Source organism: Cygnus olor, chromosome 1 (assembly GCF_009769625.2).
Source record: "Cygnus olor isolate bCygOlo1 chromosome 1, bCygOlo1.pri.v2, whole genome shotgun sequence".
Classification (NCBI taxonomy): Eukaryota; Metazoa; Chordata; class Aves; order Anseriformes; family Anatidae; genus Cygnus; species Cygnus olor.
Window position 1 is genome coordinate 188,666,816 of NC_049169.1, and position 20,544 is coordinate 188,687,359.

Here is a 20,544-nt window from a genome sequence, read left to right on the forward strand (position 1 = left end):
CCAGGTGGTTGGGAATATGATGTACTGGATAGAAACTTGCAATAGTGGATTGTTTTCACTGGTTCCAAACCTGAAGCACAGAATGGGCAGGTGCCAGTTTTGGGAAAGTCTTGATAAAGCCTTTAGGTTTCTAAGTTTTGGGTTGTGCGCTATAGGGGAAAAATTATACCCTTTAATTAACAAAGCTGATAGTCCCACCTGAGCAACTGAGTTTTCACATTGTACTCCAGGCAATTTGAAATAGTTATTTCACTAGTATAGAAAGAGTTGGGTTTATTTTTAGGTGGTTAGCTGTTGTCATGATGTATTCTTTTAATACAAGTTTAAATATCCGAGTGTTCTGTTTTGTAGGACAACTGCCAAATCAACAGACTAAGAAATTAATTAAGCAACACTGAACTGAGCCTGAATTTTCCACACATCTAATTACAAGTGACCTAAATCTAGAGCAAAAGCCTGAAGTCCAGAGTCCATTTAGAGAACTGGAACAGCAGTCGTTCCATAAAACTGCACATCTGTCTTAACGTGGAACAAATATCTGAATATAATGTTTTAGAGGGAAAGCTATTACAAATTGAACTGCGGCAGTTCGATGTATTTCTTACTCATTGTGAGCACACTGGAAAATGCCTTGCAGGGAAAGAGAATGTGTTCTTTCTCTGTAGCTGCTGCTTTCCTAAGGCCTTTTAATAATATGAAGTAATGCTTCGGCAGAGCTCTGGGAACTTGCTGCTCCTGTTCTGGTAAACCAAGCACATAATGGATGTGCAGAGTTGTTGCAGCTCCTGAGCTCCCTTACAAAAGAAGGCAAGTGCGGTTGGGAGTAGCTTGGCTTAACTACTAACCCCTTGAGGAAGTTACATAAATAATACAAAGAAATTCTGTGTTGAAATAGCACAGGACCTGTGCTGTTAGCACCAGCTCTTCGAAGACCTGCCCTGCTATTGAATAAGTGGGGCTATTGTGAGATCCTCACCTAACTCACGTAAGAACCATGATTGCTTTCTAGTTTAAAGATGATCTGATCTCAAACTAGATCATTCCTCCTTGGTGGTAGTTTATTCAGCTTTAGGTAAAGGTCAGAACCTGAAAGTTGCTCTTAGAACTGTTAGCAACTAAATACAGAGTTCTAAGCCTATAGCTGATCATAGACTTGTGTATAGTGGTTGTGAAACCTACTTTACCCTTTAGGATTAGATCTTTATACCTGGCTGGTCTACTTTGACTCACTTCCACCATTTATGCCATGCTTTCCTTCAGGTGTTGCTTATTGTGGTGCTTGATGTGCCTTTCAGATGTAACAGACTTAATGCTTTGGTTGCTTCAAAAACCTGGAAGTACTGCAGTTTTCTTCTACTACTCTGAGGGCTTGGTTCAGCCTCCGTGAACAGCATGGGCGTGCTTACGTTTGATCTAGCTGCCTTGACCTACCTATGTGTTAAATAGCATTGAAAATCAGCACAGCATCATAATTCAATGGTGCAACTTCTGTACGCACAATAGGCTTGAGGAGAAGGATGTAGTCAGGACCCTTGTCCCAGCATGCAGCAAGGAACAGGACCCTGCTGGGATGTCACTCATAAAAAGCAGGAGCAGCAGAGCTGTTCTCGTGTCCAGCAGCAGCTCAGGTGGAAGGTCAGAAGCATGCTTCTCCATCAGCTCCCAGGTTAGGGTGCATTCAAAGAGCTATTCTATTAAACACTTGAGGCTGAGCAATTCTGCACTGGCACCAAACAGTAGAATAGATACAGATCTGTGTTTTTAACCTACTGGCTTCTAGTACTAAGTGTCCTGGTGGTGACTTTGAAATTGGGGTGCAATATTTTGTTTAATCTTGTTTATGGTGTAGCTATTGAGGTCAGTTATACCGTTTATGATCAAGTGGGCTTACGTTTTTTGGCATATACTCTAAAAGTCTTCCCCATCTTACCTACAAGGTTAGCATGTACATATCTCGTGCTTTGCATATGTTTTTGCTGAAGGCTTTTCTTGCAAGTAGGTAGTCTTGGTAAAGTGCCTGCCAGGCTGCCCCACAATAACATTCCTAGTTACCTGTTACATTCAAACCCAGACTGGCTTGCTTGCTTTGCCTTACTGTTGCTCTTCAATCTTACAGTTTATATTTACAAGCTCTCTGTCAGTAATGTCCCTTGACAAACATCTTTCCATCAAAGAAAACGGGTTTGTTTTTTCTGGCTCTCAGGGATTTCTACCCCTGAACTAGTGAACTTGAAAAATACTGCTTATTTTCCCTTTCAGGGCTTCTGAGTGCCTCTTGACTTCCACAGTCAGTTCACTTACTGCATTTTAACTTCAGACCTGGCTATTTAAAAAAAAAATCATTTAAATGCTGGATGTGGCAAAGGGAAAGAAAACTGTTTTTCTTGTAATGTGTCTGGAAAGACTGGCTGTCTTAAAAACCATTTATTGCTCCATATAATGCTTTCTGTAAAAGTCACTTATCTGTGTGCTGGGATTACGCTTGATGTATATTCATGGAAAAACTTCAGTAAATGGAATTTTGTAATGAACATTTTATTTGTACATGTTTTGAAAAGCTATGAAGCTTAAAATAAAATTATCTTAATATTGCCAATCTAATTGGGCATTAAATAGTCCATTTATAAAGGTGTGTAAACTTTGGATCTATTGAATAAAAAATTAATTCTGTGGGTGGAACACCTGATAAGACTAGAAAATATGGAAGTGACTCATCCTATTTATTAGTTTCCTGAACGATCCTGTAACCTTTAGGTATGGGAGACTAGCACAGCTTCCTTCTGTGTTATTGACTGTATGCTGCTGCTCTGTTAATTGCAAACACTATTCTGTGCTTAACTTGAATGTTAGGAAGAGAGCTTTACATGTCTACCCAGTATTACCATTACTATTTGCTTGGTAATCCAGATCAGTGTTTTCAACTAAATTCATGCTAAATAGGAATGATTTTCTGAAAACATCAGCAAAAACATCAGCCTATCTTCTCAATGGCTTTTTCAATTGAGTATTGAAAGTTATTTTCATTAAATCTCTGAGGCTTCCAGGGACTGTACACTGATACTGTTCATTTAGCACTGATAGCAAGTGATTTTTGTCATGGTAATAAAGCTCTTCCTAATTACTTGCTGTTAGACATTAGTAGAGCTTCTTGCAGCAGCGTTTTACTCATATCTGCTTATAATTCATGTACTTAACCCATCTTGATCTGCATTGACAACATGGCTTCTGTTCATAGATGTAAACTAATGTAATGGAGTGTTGGACAATGCAGTGCATATGCAATGTTGTCGTCTTTGTTACAGATTGGGACCCTCCTGCTGTGGCTAGATGCAACTTAGAGTTCTCAGTCTGTTGGAGGGTTATTCCAGCAGCTTCGTGTCAGGTAGGCAGGCTGTACGCTGGAGCTAAACCGCAAGAGAATCAGGATAGTACCATTAAAGGGAAATGTCAAAACTCCTGCAAGCCACAGCAGTACATTTTAACCACATGCCACAACAATCCTAACATCTGTCAGCTGGGTTCTGTCTCCAGCGGCAGTAGCTGCTACATGAAGTGCATCAGCGTGTTCATCTGTGTGTGCTTTGAGGGTGGGGATGCTTCTCAATAGGGTGAACATGCACACGGTTTCATAGAGGCATATACGAGTGGTGGGGAAAGCTAAGTTTAAATTCAGTTCTTAGTGCTTAGTGTAGTCTAGTGGCTGGTTAATTTGATCTGCTGGCTTAGTCCAGGGAGTATTTCTTGCCTCACCTGCCTGAACGTAGGCAGGTTGTGGTTATAGACATCACCTGGAATATACTTGTTAAATCTGAGTAGATAAGCTATAGGAAGAACAAGCTGGCTACAGAGTGTAATGGTTAGAAGCAAGTGGGATGTATAAACTCTGTAAAGACAAAACTGGAGATGGACTTGGCATTTGTGACCTTTGTGATGGCCACACTAGGAAGTGAGGGCTGATACTACGGTGGCTTTGGGGGTTTTGATGTTGGCTGAGCTACTTTCAGAATTTGGTGTAAGACCTAAAATGATCCTAAAAATGTTGCTGTCCGTTTTGGGTTTGCTCCATGCCCTGAAGCTCCCGTGTGTAAAACATTAAAGATGGCTGTGCTCTTGCAAGAACCTGTCTGGGAAGTGGATAGGCTTGTTCTCTGAATATCCAGGAGTGCAGATGTGTTCTTCAGAAATATTCATCCTTAAGAAATATTCATCAGCTCTGATGCTAGCTGCTCCAGCTAAGTTCCTCCCTGCGAAAGCACGAGACTGCTGCAGCTTCAGGTTTTGTTCGAGATGAATGTGAGAATGCTTTAATGGGGGAAATGCACCTAGTGATTGAATCTTTCTTTATTTTCTAATCCTACTTTAAACTTTTAGTAAACTTGTTTTTAATAGTATGCTGATGGAAGAAATGATTCATAATAAGCTAAATGATTACCTTTTTGCTTGCTGGAATTTGCATGTGTGTGATCTAATAGTTTTAGGTTATTTGATGACGTGCAAGTGTCCCATTAGTCCAAAATATATTCAAGAGGTAAAAGTGTGATTACCATGACAGCATAATAAATGTGACTTTTTTTCTCTTTGATGTGTTAAGGACAACACACAAGCAGGAAAGAGGCTCTAATTGATATTATATCACTTATCTGAATGACTTTTAAATGCCTGTTGCGGGTGCAGGAAATATTAAAGGAGACTACTGACAGCTATGATGAAGCATACTGAAAAGTGTTGGTTTGTGGAAGAAAAATGATTGTTTATGCAATCTTCCTGCCTTTAAGGAGGAGTGTGTTTATGACAGAAAATAATTTAAATCCTGGTGTCAATCCAGCTAGAATGATCCAGAGGAGGGCAGTTAGTAGGGTTGCAAAAGAAGTGCAATTGGTGTAGGGCTTCATCTAGGCAAAGCTTGGTAAGAATTAATTTATTGGTTGTTTTTAAGAAGTCATAGTGAATTGGCTTTGGATGGCAAATGTGTGGTGTGCCAGGAGAATGTGAAAAGCAAGCATGCAGTATGACTGGAACCATCAATGTAACCATCACCATGAATCTTGTGAAATGTGATGCAGAGGGAAGAGCACTGAGGTTTCAGTGGCTATAAATAAAAATAGGAGGCTGAACAGAGCTCTAATTCCTTTGCTGTTTCTCATATCCCATAGCAGACAAGTCCATCCACAGTGCCAAAAGACAGCCTGGGAGAGGAGAGATAACTGGTATCTAGGTATTTGCTGATATGAACGAAAAAAATGGAAACAGAACTGCTTCCCAAGCAGAGATCATGTGGAGGAGATTGCACGCTAAGCACAGATCACAAGGCTGTAAAAGAATGAGTTTCTACTTAGACTGTTGCAGCAGAAAGGCTGGTCAGCTGGAGTTCAGCAGTGGGGAAAGGATTAGGGTTAGCAGTAAGAACTAATTTCATTTATTAGTGTTTAAGGTAATGTATGGAGAACTTAAACTATTTATATAATGCTATCATGGAGTTATATATAGCCATAAAAATTTGAATTCTTGAGTCTTAATTTGGCTTGTTCTACTTAAAGATAAGAATCCATATGTAAATTTGACTTTGCTTTCCTAAATTCTTGCCAAAAATTTAAAGACTGCAAACTAGTGTAGACTGCTCTTCTCTCTGCAGCTTTGCATTGAGTCCTCTATGCTCTGTTGGGGTTGATGTTCTTGTGGCTATTCAGTTTCTGATCCACTCTATTTTCTTGCTTCTCTCTCCTATTTCCCATGTTCAGTCAGACTACAAGGCAACTGAGGCAGAGGAGAGCTACTCATATGTAGCTGTGGAGGTCAGCCAAGAGACAGGGGATTGCTACTGAGCTGCTCATCTCAGTAACAGCTATTCAAGCCAGCAAGGTAGAAAAATACCATTTGGGATCCCCAGCAACAGCACACCATGCTTGTCCTGAGCTGCAGAACAGTGCAGTAATTACAGCCGGTCTGTGGAGGAGCTAATGACCTGACCCCTTTCTGAAAAGCACCAATAGCTGGGCTCTGCCAAGTGCTGGGAGAGCAGCACTTGAGGAGGTGAAGTGTGGTGCTCTGTCACTATGAGGATTAGGGAGAGCTGTTCTGATTTACTGCAGATAAAAGGAGTTCTGAAACTGCTGCTTGCTTCCAGCCTGTTGCTTTGTAGGCTTATTAGTTTAACAGGTGATGGGGGTAATGTTAGTGTTAGTTACACAGGCACATGCTTATTGTCGATGTGCTCCTAGGAAGGCTTTAGAACCTGGGAAGGCTTTAGAAATTGGTGATCACAGCCTAGAAAGAGTTAGGGCATCTCAGTTCTTACGAGGTCACAGGAACTTGGTTTCTAGAAAGAGTTTGGAACATTAAACAGAACTACAGCTGTTCCACTGAGTGAAGCTTTTCCAGCTCCAGAGACTTCAGGGCTCACTATTAAACCATGCTTACCTTCTCTGTAGCTTTTCACCTTAATTTTAGTTTTTAAACTAAGGAAAAGTCCCCCCCACGCACACTAGCTCTATCATACAGGTTGGGCTAAACTGAGTGTTCCCACTTTGTTATGGATAACAAATATTCTGTATTGAGCTCCAAATTACAGCATGCTTTATAGAAGGAAAAATAAATAAAATCCAAGATGTTCCTGTACCTGCTGAATTTTATGTAGCAGTTTAAAACTGGTAGCCCTTCATGTAAAAACATCTTTTTATCCAAACGGTTTTAAGACAGGAAGGAAAGAAAGATGTTTGTCTTAATTATGAAAATAATAGTGGGTGTTTGTAATTTTTTAATACTTTCCTGTGTAGTGGATTCACACCCCTAAAGCGGGGTTTCTCTGAAGCCAATGTACTGAATGCTGTGACCTCAACATTTGCCCTTCCCCATTAGGAAGGGGATGGTTTCCTGCATGCAAAGATTTTTATTTTTTTCCCCAAGTGATCCATCGTGTTGAAGATGTTCTGACCTGGTTGCTTTGCAGAGACAGTAACTCCACCTGGGTGAAGGAAGTGATGTATTCAAAATATCTTGCTTTTTCCTTTTTTTCTACTTTGTTTTGAAATATTTTTTTTAGTATCCATCAAAGAATGTAATCTGATAGTGGCACGTACTCCACAATGCTTTAATTGCACGTTCTGGAGATGTAAGTCTTCAAATGTATTGAAGTTTAAGAAGGAGGGAGCTGTCAAGCCTTTGTACTCGGGTTCATATTAACAAACCAGACTAAGCCTCATTTCACTTTTAAATCTTCATTGGGGGTGAAGGGCTGAGCACAGAAGTGCTTTACCAACACACCCATCCAGCTGCTTACTCCTCCCTGGGGACTCGGGCTCTCTGGGCACTGGAGCTAAGCAGAAGAGAAGCGTGGGTGGGAGGAGGCAGCCTCTACAGCGGATGAAACTGTAGCAAGTAGAAAACTGAATGTAGTGTGTTTGTTTTTGAAAGAGCATAAAAATTCTATCAAATTCAAGTATAGTTTGTTACTAGAATATACCATACTCACAACTGTCTTTATGGTGATTAGCAAATTGAAATATTGGCTACGGTTAATCTGAGCTTGAGAGGCAGCTCTCAGCAGTGTTTAGTTCCTTCATTTTAGTGCCATTCAAATGCCAGTGTAATTGGAGGCATGCACTCACTCTTGTCATTGCAGGATGAGCTTTCATGTGCCATCTAAACAGAGTTAGAGCTATGGAAAGAGCCCGGGGCTCTTTTACATTATCATTTTCAGCCGTAATGCTTACAGTACTAATAAATCAAATTACTTTTTTTCCTTTCCGTGGAACAAGATAATAAAAACTGCCCCATTTTCCCTCTTCATTTTTTTTCCAGACCATTATATGTAGCTTGTTTTATCAGACTTTGAATTGGACAAGTTGATTTCTAAAAAAGATTTTTTTTAAAAATGAAAGCCACAACTATGGTAGGAAAAACATCTGTGCAATCTCTTATGGAAGATGCTCACTAATTTTTCAGCAACTCCTGTAAGACTACAAATACTACTGCAAACCTGCAAAACGATGACGAGGTTTTTGAATAATTTGGCAATCCTGGAATCATTGTCATTTCCAGAATAATAGATCTGTAGTGGGTAGAAGAGGTGTATAAAATGCAAGTGAATTTTATAACTTGTACAAGCAAGTAATGTTAAGTTAGTTGTGTGAACTTTTAAATTTTCCCCAAGAGATCCTAGCACTAACTCAACAGAGACAATACAGAGGTACATGTCAAAGCCATGAATCATGGAAAAACAAGGAGAAACAGATGAAATTGATCACTTATGCCAGCATCCCAATAAATTTCTGAAACCCTTGAATGCTCCTTCCAGCAAATCTAGAGGAGGAATCACAAGCTGCTGGTATATGGCCAGGTCGCAGTGCCACCCAGTGGGTTTCATCTCCCCGGCTTTGTGCGCCCACTTCTGAGCCGGTCACCCTTGGCTCCGTGTGTGGATGAACGTCTGCTCCTGGTGCACAGCTGGCTTCGGTGCACATCTGAGCAGGGTTGTACGAAGCACGTGGTGAAAATGCCTTTTTTTCTTGCTTGACTGTGCAGGGAGCCTTGGGTGAGCGGCTCAGTCACATGTGAAGTCAGGTGCTGTGAACTGCCTTCCCACAGCTTTTACAGGTCAGAGATCTGAAGTTTGGAGCATCTTAAAAACATGCCCTGGAAAGTAAGGGCTGGTAAAGGAGCACGGTGCCCAGATGTTAAACACTGCAAAGGTTATTTGATGGAGCATGTCATGGCAGCAGCCTCCAGAGCAGCACTGGCACCTGTTGCAAGCCACCTGCCCAGCCTTTGCTGTTCACAGAGTGTTGGGCTCCTAGGACACTGTTAGTAGACAGCAGAGACTGATGTTTTGTGCTATTGGTAGCAGAGTTTGGGATGCAGCCCAGAGGTGGGTTTGCCTGGTAGGCAAGAGAAACTGAAGAACAGGATTCAGAAAACTGGCATGCTGAGCTGGTTAGAGGCTGACAGATACGTTGGCATTTTGTGAAAGCTGAAAGGAAGTAACGTGCCAGGTTCTGCCTCTTTGCTGCCTTCTAGCTATTAACTTACTGCTTAAGAGCTGTGTGTGAAATTGGAGGTCCCAGTTTTTGCTCCCTGGACCTTGGTGGGTTCAGGCAGCCACCTCTCTGGGGCTTAAGCTGTGTGCTGGGCTGAGCAGGGCCATAGTGGAGCAGAAAGCCTGAGAAACTGCCCCCTCCCATTTTCAGCCTCTCCTTGGGCCTCTCTGTGCTGCCTAAAGCTTGCCAGGGAGTCCTCTGTCATCAGGGTCCTGGCCTCTGCTTCCTGGTGCTTCTGCGGCATGTGCTGTGTTGTTGGACAAGAAAAAAGAGACTGATGGAACTGGGATTCTTCCTAGCATTCTTTTAAAACCTTCTCTACTTACGGTTTTGGCATGGATTGCCAGGTTGGAGATGCTTTCAAGGGTGATTACCAAGAAAGAAACACAGGTTACAGCACAGAACTGCAAATGAAGAGCAGATGACTGCACCCCACCTCGTCAGTCCCTAAATATGATTCATGACTACTAATGTACTGGACAAAAGGCCGTTATCAGTCAGATTCAGCTATGTAGCTGGAAGTGCAAGCAGTTTCTTTGCATCTGAGAGGTAACATACCCAATACTTACCCGCTGGTGGGATGAAGAGTCCAGTATTAAAAGCCTAAAACTCTATACTACATGGAAAATGTATAGAGAGGGCAAATCACAGGATGGACTGGGATAATGCTGACCTGTGCTGATACTTCACAGTGTAGCTCTGAATTCACTGCGCTTAACACCTGTGTCCTGGAAACTGTCCATGCTATCCTAAATGGTGCTGATGAGTGCTTTAAGGTGGGTGTGTGGCTCGTTCCTAGTGATTTATAACTTTACTGTTTCCAGGTTGGAGACCAGGGTCTCAGATCTGGGTTCTGGACCCTACTTAATGGGATGGATTAAATATGGCATGAAGCATCTCAGAAGGGCAAATTGATGTCCCACACAACCCATGTACAGCTTTAGAGAAGCTAATTCCAAGCCCGGGTTATGCACTTCTATTATTTCCTCTTATTGGAGCTGAGATCCTTCCACCATCTCAGACTCCAGGAAGCCCAGTCCTCTTATTCAACCATTTTTTAGCTCAGACTTCAGCCTCGTCCCTGTTTCCTTCTGTGGAATTGGTGGTGTCCATCCATTTGTCCTGCAGGGGTTAGCACACTTGGCCAGGCACTGGGAGACCTAGTTTCTAGGCAATATCTTAGATGCAATTTGAGCTAATATTTCTCTCTTCCCTGGAGCAAGCCTTCAACCAGTTACAAGATCAATTTCCATCCCCCCAGGGGAAGCAAAGCTGGTCTCCAGGTAACTACTCAAGGTACCTGGTGGGAAGGAAAGGGGTATAAGAAGGAGCACACATCTATGAGGGCACCTTGGCTAAGAAGATCATTAATGACATGGAGCTGGGACAGGGAAGGGTCAGGCTGGATGTCAGGAAAAGGTTCCAAGGCAATTTTGCTCCTCATACCCCCATGTTTCCCAAAGGGCTCAGTGATACCAATGTGGGATCCTTGTTATTTTCAGGTTATGTTCCAGATGTGTCATAATACCATAGATATACCAAGGTCTGAGGGCAGGAAGCAACACCTGTGGTTGAATACATGAAACTTGGAAGTGGAAGAAAATACACTGTCATGGTGAATGAATATATTGAGGGGTTTCTGTGGCCCCAGACTGGAGACAAAGCTCCATGTGCTCTATACAGGTAAGACTTCCATTTCCCTGGGCACATAGGAAATCCTCCTCTTCTGTGTCTCTGAAAATGCAGAGGTTGAAATAGACAGATATAAATGATATCTGTGTGATGGCCAGCAGTTGTTACACATCAAAGATATTAATTGGTTTCCTATTAGTTTTGTCCTCTGTGAAGGAAAGTCACATCAAGGTAAGCGTGAAATAATGTAACAATCAGTACACAAAGCAATATTTCCTTTTAATGTGGCAGAAGATGTGGCCACTCTAACAAAATTAATCATGTGAATTATGTGACTTGTTTTCAACAAAGCATCTTAAGTAGTTCATAAATATTCCTGTATGCCAGATGATTCTCTAGGCAGCACAGCAGAACAAAACAAAAAAACAACAACAAAAAAAACTTTACTGTACCCCAGCTCCCTGGAAGAACTGTTAAATTGCTAACAGATACATGATAGAGAGGAAGATATTTGGTTTATCTTAGAGATATTGTAATAATTTCCGGACTGTTATAAGCTGAGGGTTAATTCTCTATCTTTTTATTTTTAATCATCCTTGATGGTTGTATGAGAGTAGGAAGATGGTTTCACAGTTAAATCTGGAACTCTGGGAGATGTGATTTTGATGACTGGATGTGCTGCAGGCTCTCTCTGACCTCAGATAAGTCATTTAATTTCTGCGTTACTCCTGTTTGCCTGTGGAAAACTGAGATAATATCCTCTTTTCATCAATTCTCCCTTTGGTTTGCTTAGATGGCAATCTATTCAGGTCAAAGATTGTTCCTCGTACTTTATGTGGTGCTCAGACCAATTTCACTGAGGGCCCTGAAGCTTGATCTATAGATAATTCTGTTTTCTAATAGTATTATTTGGAAAATATCTACAATTAATCCATGAAGAGGTACTAAAGTCACCGTGAATAATGTTTCTTCCCAAACTGCTGGAAACTTCAATCAAATTGCAGAATGACAATATTATGTCTAGTGGTTAGAACAACAACATACAATTGGCAGATGGTCTCCAGCATCAGCACGGTCTGCATTTTTGTCTTTAATGCTGAAGGGCTCTTTTTACTCTAAGATGTCTGGTGTTTGCGGTCTTTACACTGAGTCTTAAAAAGCTTGCAAAGGAAAAAAGGAAAAGTCCTGTAGAAGCTACATCATAGCATACCAAGTTATTACTGGTTCCAGCTGAACTATCAGGTGAGGAAAAAAATGTCAAAGATAAAATATTGAATATCCTGACATACACTGGTAATTTCTCTTCCGTTAATTTATAAAGAAAAATGAGGAAGAAGAAGTTCTTGTGGAAAAAAACAAAACAAAATCCCAAAGTGAATGGAAGTTCAATACATAGTTTTAACACATTAACTTTCCTTTGTAAACAAGAGTCTTAACTGTTACATCCAGGGACCTCGGGGAGAAACTGGAAAGTACAAAATTAAGCAGTAGCTAATGAGGAAATTTTTTTTTTTCCATGAAGCTGTTCAGAATCAGTCCTTGCTTCCCTGAGGGTGTTGGCTGTCTCCAAGGCGTTATACATCTTAAAAATGTCTAATCTTAAAATCCGCAGTCACAAATGGAGATGTGTGGTGGTCTTGCACCCTATTGACCTGACCACTTGAAAAAGCTTTGGTTCCTCTTTGACACAGGAGAGGCCCCCATAGCAAAGTGCTGGTGGGGTGATTTCCTCAGCAGCTTTGAAGCTTTTAGCAAGTGTTACTGGCTCCTTGCCTGCGAGGAAAATACCATGTGGACATAGTCACAAGAGGAATTTAAGTGAAAGAAGACTTCAGAGCATTCAGTAACAGGCTTTCACTGAAACGTCTAATTCATACTTATTGGAATAGTGTACAAAATCTTGTTGCATTGTATAATTTGTATATATTATCCTCCCTACCTCCTCAGTGAATGTCGCTCTTCGTATCAAAAAATAAAACATGAGAGGTTTTTCTGTTCTCTCACCTTCCCAGAATTTGCAGATTATTGTTAATTGGAATGGTCTTAAATGTGATGTTCCCTATTTGTTGCTGGATGGGATGTGCCTGAACCAGGAGCATGAACAATTATCATCTCAGTGTGTGAAGACTGGAAGGCAAAACATCCGAGTCCTTCGTGTGTGACAACGCTTGCCGTGCCTAATGGCTATGGATTTATGGTGGCGGGCCTACAGATGACATCCTGCTGCTTCCTGCACTCGTTTAGCTACCTTAAATGCTGCTGGTTATCCACAGCTCCCATCCCATCAAGGGATTCTGTGGGTACATGGGCCAGAAAAGAAAGGCCAAGGAGAGTGCCTCCCCTCTGATAGACCAGAAAGGAGAACTGGTCATGGCAGATGTGGAGAAGGCTGAGGTACTGAACAGGTTCTTTGCCTCAGTCTTCGCTGCCAGTCAGGCTTCCCATGCCTCCTGCTTCCCTGAAACTGTAGATGAGGGCTGGGGGAGCAAAGTCCCTCCTGCTGTAAGCAAAGAGCAGGTTTGAGACCACCTGATGGAACTGAACAGGTACAAGTCTATGGGGCCTGATGCCGTGCATCCCAGGGTCTTGAGGGAACTGGCTGATGGATTTGCCAAGCTTCTCTCCATCATGTTTGAAAAGCCCTGGCAGCCAGGTGAAGTCCCTGGTGACTGGAAAAAGGAAAACGTCACTCCCATTTTTAAAAAGGGTAGAAAGGAGGACCCAGGCAACTACAGACCGGTGAGTCTCACCTCTGTGCCTCAAAGGGTCATAGAACAGATCCTTCTGGAAGCAATGTCAAGGGCATATGCAGGACAAGGAGGTGATCAGAGACAGCCAGCATGGCTTCACCAAGGGCTGTGGGGATGTTCAGCCTGGAGAAGATGATGCTCTGAGGAGACCTCATTGCAGCTTTTCAATATTTAAAGGGAGCTTATAAAAAAAAAAAAAAGATGGAAAATGACTTTTTTTTTTTCTTAGGCAGATAATGATAAAACAAGGGAGACAAGGTTTTAAAATAAAAGAGAAGAGATTTAGATGTTAGGAGGAAATTCTTCACTTGGAAGATGGTGAGGCCCTGGAAGAGGTTGCCCAGAGAAGCTGTGGATGCCCCATTCCTGGAGGTGAATGTCAGGCTGGACAAGGCCCTGGGCTACCTAGTATAGTGGGGGGCATCCCTGTCCATGGCAGGGGATTGGAACTGGGTGGTCTTTAAGGTCCCTTTTCCAACCCAAACCATTCTGTGGTTCTATGATAATTTCAAGAGGCTTTGTATGTGTGCAGTGCTTTAGAAGCTGAGACCACATAAGTGAAGTAGGATTTGATTAGCACTCTTCATTTTATGACAGCTAATACTTTTCTACTTTGTCTCTTAGTTTTCAAGAGCCAGAAACCATACTCTTTGCTTTAATATCCTCTAATTAATGCATATTCCTATCTACTATCAGCACACCTGACATCTCTTGTTCATGTAGTATCTAAACATGATGTCTGTTTTTTGTGTCAACAACCGAATTCCTCATTCGTGAACAAACCCATGTAGGTTAGATCCTCGATGCTTTCCTGAGCAGCTTAGACTATTCTGTGACCTTTCCTAATATCCTTACTCTCTGCTTCTGGCAAATAAGATAGTGACCTACTTTATTTTTTTCCCTTCAGAAAGAAAAACAAAGTGCACGTGGTGGAGCAGCAGCAGCTGCTGCTGTTTCCTGACTGCAAGAAGAGAGTCAGCATGCCCCTGGTTAGGGTTTTGTTAAAGCCACTCCTGCTTTTACGTCCCCTTCTCCCCACCCTGTGTGTGGGCACTCGCTGCAGCCCCATCCCTTTGCTGCCACTGCACTGTGCTGTTACCCAGGTCTGGACAAAACAGGGGAGAAACATCACGGGATGGGATTGTCCGCAGACGGGGATGAGTTAATTAAGGGTAAGTGGACTCTGGGGCCCAGCCCCCTGTGTCGGTGTTCCCTGAAGCAGCAATGACTCCTGCTTGCAAAGCTGGAAGGCCGCCAGCAGCTCTAGAGGCCACTGCTCTCCGACACGTGCTGCACATCGTGCAGCTCCTCTTTGCCCTTCACCTTAGCTGCCAGTTATTTGGAAAATACATAAAGATTGGGGACCATGGCACTGTGTTCCCTTTGCACGTGAATGGCAGTACTTGGTGGGGTGTGGTGGAAATGGGGGCATCTTTCCCATGGTTTTCCATCTCCCTCCCTCCCTTCCTGCATTGGATGATGCTATCAGTGTTGACTGCTCAGTTCCTGCTTGCTTCATAGGCATCTTCCACTATCTCCAGGAGCTCCAGTGCTTCACAAGAGGACTGTTACACAGAGATGAGAGCTAGGCACCAAAATAGAAAATCAATAGTATGCAAGCAGTCTCTCCTCCCACGCATGCTTTTGAAAATCTCCCCCACAACCTTTTGCATCAACACTAACCAGATTTCACCTATAAATCTGCTGCACTTAATCTCCCTGAGTACCTCTCCAGCACTTGCCTCTCATTGCCAGCTTAAGCTCCCTTGTTGACAGATGCACACAAACAACTTTTTTTGCCCCCCTTCTCAATCCTCTATTGTTCAAAACCAACACGTGACAACAGCTCTGGCAGGGCTGCATCCGTCCTGCTTGAGCTCAAAGTCGTGAAGGGTTTGAAATGGGAGGGCAGAGCTTTGCTCCTGCCTAAATTTTGTAGAGCTCCTTCTGCAAGGCAGCCAAGCAGCCCTGGTCCCAAATTCAGGGGTTTATGTGGGCATCACTGCCTTCCCTGCACAGCCCTGGCACATATCTGTGCAGTTGCACAGTGGCTGCTGGATGTTTTACCCTTGGCTGCCTTTAATGCTGTCTTCAAGTGATTGTTTCAAAGCTGCCTGATGCCACATCAAAGCAGCAGCCCAGACAAAGCACATTCAGGCTGGGAGCTGGGGTGGAAAGAGGGAAAATTTGCAGCAGAGCGCTCATGCAGGGTGTTTTTTCTTTTGCTTTAATGGGAGTGAAGGGCATGTAGGAGAGCTGCTGGCAGAAGGGGGAAATTTTATAGGTGTGAACTTGGCCAGGCAGAAAATCCAGACCATCACAGAATGCTGTTGGCTGTGTTGTTTTTTTTTGTTTGTTTGTTTGTTTTCTGATTGCCAAACTTTTTTTTTTTTTTTTTTTTTAGCAAATATTGATTGTCAGTGTTGGAAGGAATGCTGGGACTATTGCAACAGCACGAAGAGTTAACAGGATGCCTGATGTGAAATGCATTGGCTTTTTCATGTAGTAAAAAGAGATGAGTAAGCTGAGAATCATAACAAGACCTAATCTCCATTTCAGATCTTGTTTAAGAGATTAATTATGGAATATTGTAGACTTAATTAAACACGTAATCAAGGGCAAATAGACGCAGTCTTACGCCAACTAACAGAAATATAAAAATTATTGTGCTGGAACAGACTATTTCTCTAATTAGAAAGCAAGAAACAGCTACAGCCTCTTACAACTCTCATGTAGAATAAACCAATAGCAGCAAGAAAAAGAGCTCTCACTGGGTTAACCCCTAAAATCCTTAGTAAATAAAAACTGATGACCTTCTATAGCTACAATTGCAGTGAGTTTTGTGGGCATGAGGAATCCACATACTAATTACTTTTCCATTTGCACAGCATCATCAATTTAAGAAACCTAAATTACCATAAAAATAATGAATTCAGTTTATTACTAATCTGCTGAACAGCTAGAGAAACAGAAACCCGAGTACTGATGCGGTGTTCCCATGTTCTTCTAGAAAATCAGTGCAAAAGTAGAAATATAAATCAAGAGTCTTGACAGTTGCTTGTTCTGTCAAGAAGTAAGGATTTAAGGAAGTTACTGTGTAAATATTCAACCTCCCCCCAAAAAAAAAAAACAAAACAAAACCACTCTGGGGGATGTGAATTCACAAATTTAACTAATTGAGACAAGTAATTCCAGGCTGCTTTTGTCAGCTGGCAGCACTTGAGTTTGAGGTTTTGCTTTTCACTGAGCTCTTGTGAATTCCTCGTTGACTCCCCAAGTGTCTGCCACTTGGAACAACTGGCAGTTGTGTGGTTTTAAATATTTTAATGAAATTGTCTCAGGGACACATCAGTTTGGCCCTCTGAATCCTGATGTTACTCAAATCACACGTGGTAGTTGAATCAACCGTGGCCTCAAGCAAAGGACAAAAATGTGCCTGTGTGCGCGTATTCCATATTAGTTGTTTAGTTTCAAGGTGTTTCTGATGCCCTTTGCAGCTCCAGAGAGAAGTGGTGCCACCACCTTTTCAATGTGGGCATGGTGGTGAAGCTGCTGACGCTGCTTACAGATCTCCCTGCTCCTCTCCTTTGGGCTGCCCAAGGCACTGGTGAGATTTTTTGGGGATGCAGCACTGCACCATCACCATTTTGGCCTTTTCCTTGGCTTTCCTACCCACCTGTTTAATGTCTGCACCTTTCTTCAGGCCCAGCGATTAGCCAGACTGCTCTTGCATACTGATTTGTTCTCCCCTGCCCTTCACCTGTTACTCTGGCTCTTTTTATTTTTTTGTTCATTTCCTTGCTCTTGTTCTTTTTTTTTTTTTTTTTTTATTATAACTGGTCCATCTGGACAAATTTATTTTACCCTCTGCTCCTGGAGCTGTTTCTCAAAAAAGCTTGTCCTTTCCTGTTTTCTCTTTACTGCTTCAAAGAAAGGAAGGCCGACACTACTTTTGAGGACAAGAATACAAAGTTTGAAAACAATGCTGAACATAATGTCTTTTATCCACATGCGTGGGAAGAAAAGCAGTGAACAGATCACCTGGGTTACATTCAACCTTTGAAGAATATCAAGGATAAATCTAATTTTACTAGGTATATTTTTCCCTCAAGGGATTTTTAAAGGACAGAGCAGAGAGATGTCCTTAAGTAAGGAAGTGACCAGAAACAAAAATCATACGAGCATAGAATCACTTAGGTTAGAAAAGACCTTCAAGATCATCAAGTCTAACCGTTAACCCAGCACGGATGAAGCAGATGAAGGGGTTTTACCAGGCACTTTCTGTGAAACTCAGCCACTTCCTATGCCACCAGATTCCTCTCTTGACTGTGTTGCCTTTAAACAGCAAGAGGAAACTGTGAGATAAAGAGCTGAACCTGGAGATCAATAAGGGGTGAGCTGAAGTAGCTCACACCGGTAATGGTGCTTCTTCAATCAGATGTGGAAATAAGGACTGCTGCTGGAACCTGGCTTGTGGCAGGCAAGCTCAGGAGCTCTTTGGGGTTCAAATAGTCTTACTTGTGTCATGTGAAGGTAGGTATTTTTTTTAAGATTAATTTAATTACAAAACAACTATCCTGGCCAGATTGGTTTTCTTCTTGCCTAGAAAGGACAAAAGGAAAAGACATTTACCTTCCTCTTACCTTCATGCAACGCCACCTGCAAGTTCAGGGATATTTAATTTCCTTGTATTTCAGCCATGCATGGGAACAAGGGTGGAAGCAGGATCTCAGCCTGGTCCCACCTGTGGTAGTGCTGGTGAAACCCCTCTGGAGCAGCAAGGATTGGGGCTTTCTATTACAATACCCACAGCCATTTCTGTCTTCAAAACATTGTTTTGGGCTGCTGGCTGCTCTGCAGTCTGCATCGCCTGCACTCCAGCCGTGTTTCCAGCTTTGCTTTGCAGTATATTGCTTTTCAGCACAACCTATACACTGACACCATTACAGAAATGCAGGCACTGGAGTTTGGGCAGCTATGATCTGGCCTTCTGGGTCATCGTTTGTGCATGTGTAACCTCAGCATCAGCTTGTGCCACAGCAGCCCAGGGTATTTCTCTTTCCCAGCTGCACTGAAGTCTATGTTTTGTGTTAGAGACAGAAGACAAGGTGTTACTTCTTCGTATTGTAATTTCCGTATGGCATAGCCTTATCATCTTTCTGTCCTCACCCTTTGCTGCTTTTTGTTTAAATCTTCATTTCTTTGTCCACCATTTCTCTGCTCTTCTTCCATGTGCACAGATTCACACGGGGGCAGGTTGGCACAGAACCACCGGAGCCCATGGAGGTCCGATGGGTGACTTGGACTGAGCTCTGTCTCCATGTAACCTTCTTCCCCATCTCCCACCTCTTTTCCAGTTTATCTCCAGCAGATACGAAGCCAACGCCATTCTGGTCCCACTTCCCATGCCTCCAATAACCAGCTACCTTCCACGTTAATCAGAGTTAATGCATTTTTTCTTTTAATATCAAAGTTTTGTGAATCAAGCACAAATGTTCCTTTGCAATGATGAATTTACATTTAGCCACTCAAGGTCACTAGTGACATCTCTGCTTTTGAAATGGGGAAGATGGCTACTGCAGTTATCTTTCATGTTAAAATCTATGACTTTCTTCAGTATTCAAAGAGAATGTGGAGAAAAGTGAAAAGGTGTGATGCTAAATATGAGAGCTGTCTGCTAGAGCTGTTTTTCCCTCAAGCAGAATTGACTAAATCTGCACTGTTTGCTGCAAATAAAATTAGTGGCTAAGGCTGGCAAAAGTGGAAATGTTGATGGAGACGTGGGTCTTGCAGAGCTGGCAGGAATGTGGGACTGCATCCAGCCACGTGGACCACCCACGGCATACACCACCTCTTCCTGCTTTGCAAGAAGCCAGGTGAGATGACTGCTTCTGTCCCAGGGTTCAATGCAGTTATTCATATATTTATTATCAGAGCCAAAGCCAGCCATTCCTACTTTGGAAACAGTGGCTTATCATACACTTTGTGTTCTAGAGGAGCAACAGAAAGATGTGCAAAAGTCTGCAGTATTCCAGTGCAAAAATGCAAGAAATGTGCTCAGAAATATGACTTTTACAAACATCAAAGGTCCACTTGTCCCCTTGAATGGCTGGGGACTGGGCCGGGGATAATGAGTTTTGCAAATGTTGTCTTAAAATCCTGTTAAAAATTTGTTGTCTTAATAGGACAGTAATCCACACATGCTGTAAGGCTGGTCACTAATTAAATCATGTTGAGACTTAGAAATGCAGATAAAGGAAGTAGGGATTAAACCAGTCTGGTGGTAGTACTCTCTTTCGGAAATTCTCAGTTGAGTTTCTACGGAAAAATGTTCAAATGACCACAGAGACAGGAAAATACCTATTAAAAAATCCCTGATTACTGCATGGGGCCTGTATATTTCTAATAGTGATCTCATAGAATACACTAAGGGAAAAAATAGTGTGATACATATGAGGTCAGTACTTTCTGTAATTCAGTAATATCCAACACTTTTTTTTTTTTTTTCTTTTATGTGAGATAAACCTGTTCTTCCTCTTTGTTCCTGACATAATGTATCAGCCTGGGGCAAAGACCCAAAACTGGTGAGTTTGAGGTGTGTCAAACATGGCTGTACGGCTCACGGAGACATTGTGCATAATGTGGGCCTTGCCAGGAAGGATGCATTTTGTGTTTCTCTCCATGCCAGCCACAGCTTTTCTTTTTGCTTTGGAAACGCTATGTCCTCTGGAAGTGCTCGATTCCCCTTGGAGAGGGCCAAAGTCTGGGGCTAGAGGTGTCCACCTCTCCTACAGTCCTTATGAGACCTCCAGGAAAGGGAAATCCTCTCCTGGCTCCATGCAGTGCCTGCAGCCCCACATTTCCCGACTCCTTGCAAGAGGAATCTCCTTGGTACTCCTTAGGGGCCTCTGCCCATGGGGAATGGGAGTAGTAGGAAACCAGGATTTGGGGGAATCATTGCCTGAGTCGATCCAGGGCTGGCCAGGGTACATCCAGCTGCCCTCTCCAGTATGCCCACACCTAAATGGGCAGCTCTCGGCCTGGCTCTGTCTTTGGTCAAGGGCCTGACTGAGTTACATCAGCTGTCATTTTGTATTATGTCTCTGATTTTGGTGCTTTCATTTGGCTGT

The 20,544-nt window shown here is 42.5% G+C and overlaps 1 long non-coding RNA gene across 1 annotated transcript; it reads left to right on the top strand.

Annotated features, from left to right (window-relative positions):
• The first annotated feature begins 14,545 nt into the window (after positions 1-14,545).
• Positions 14,546-19,353, top strand: LOC121064547. Its single transcript, XR_005816544.1, has 3 exons — positions 14,546-14,586; positions 16,912-17,021; positions 18,655-19,353. It is a non-coding gene; the product is annotated as an uncharacterized LOC121064547 (long non-coding RNA).
• The last annotated feature ends 1,191 nt before the right edge of the window (positions 19,354-20,544 follow it).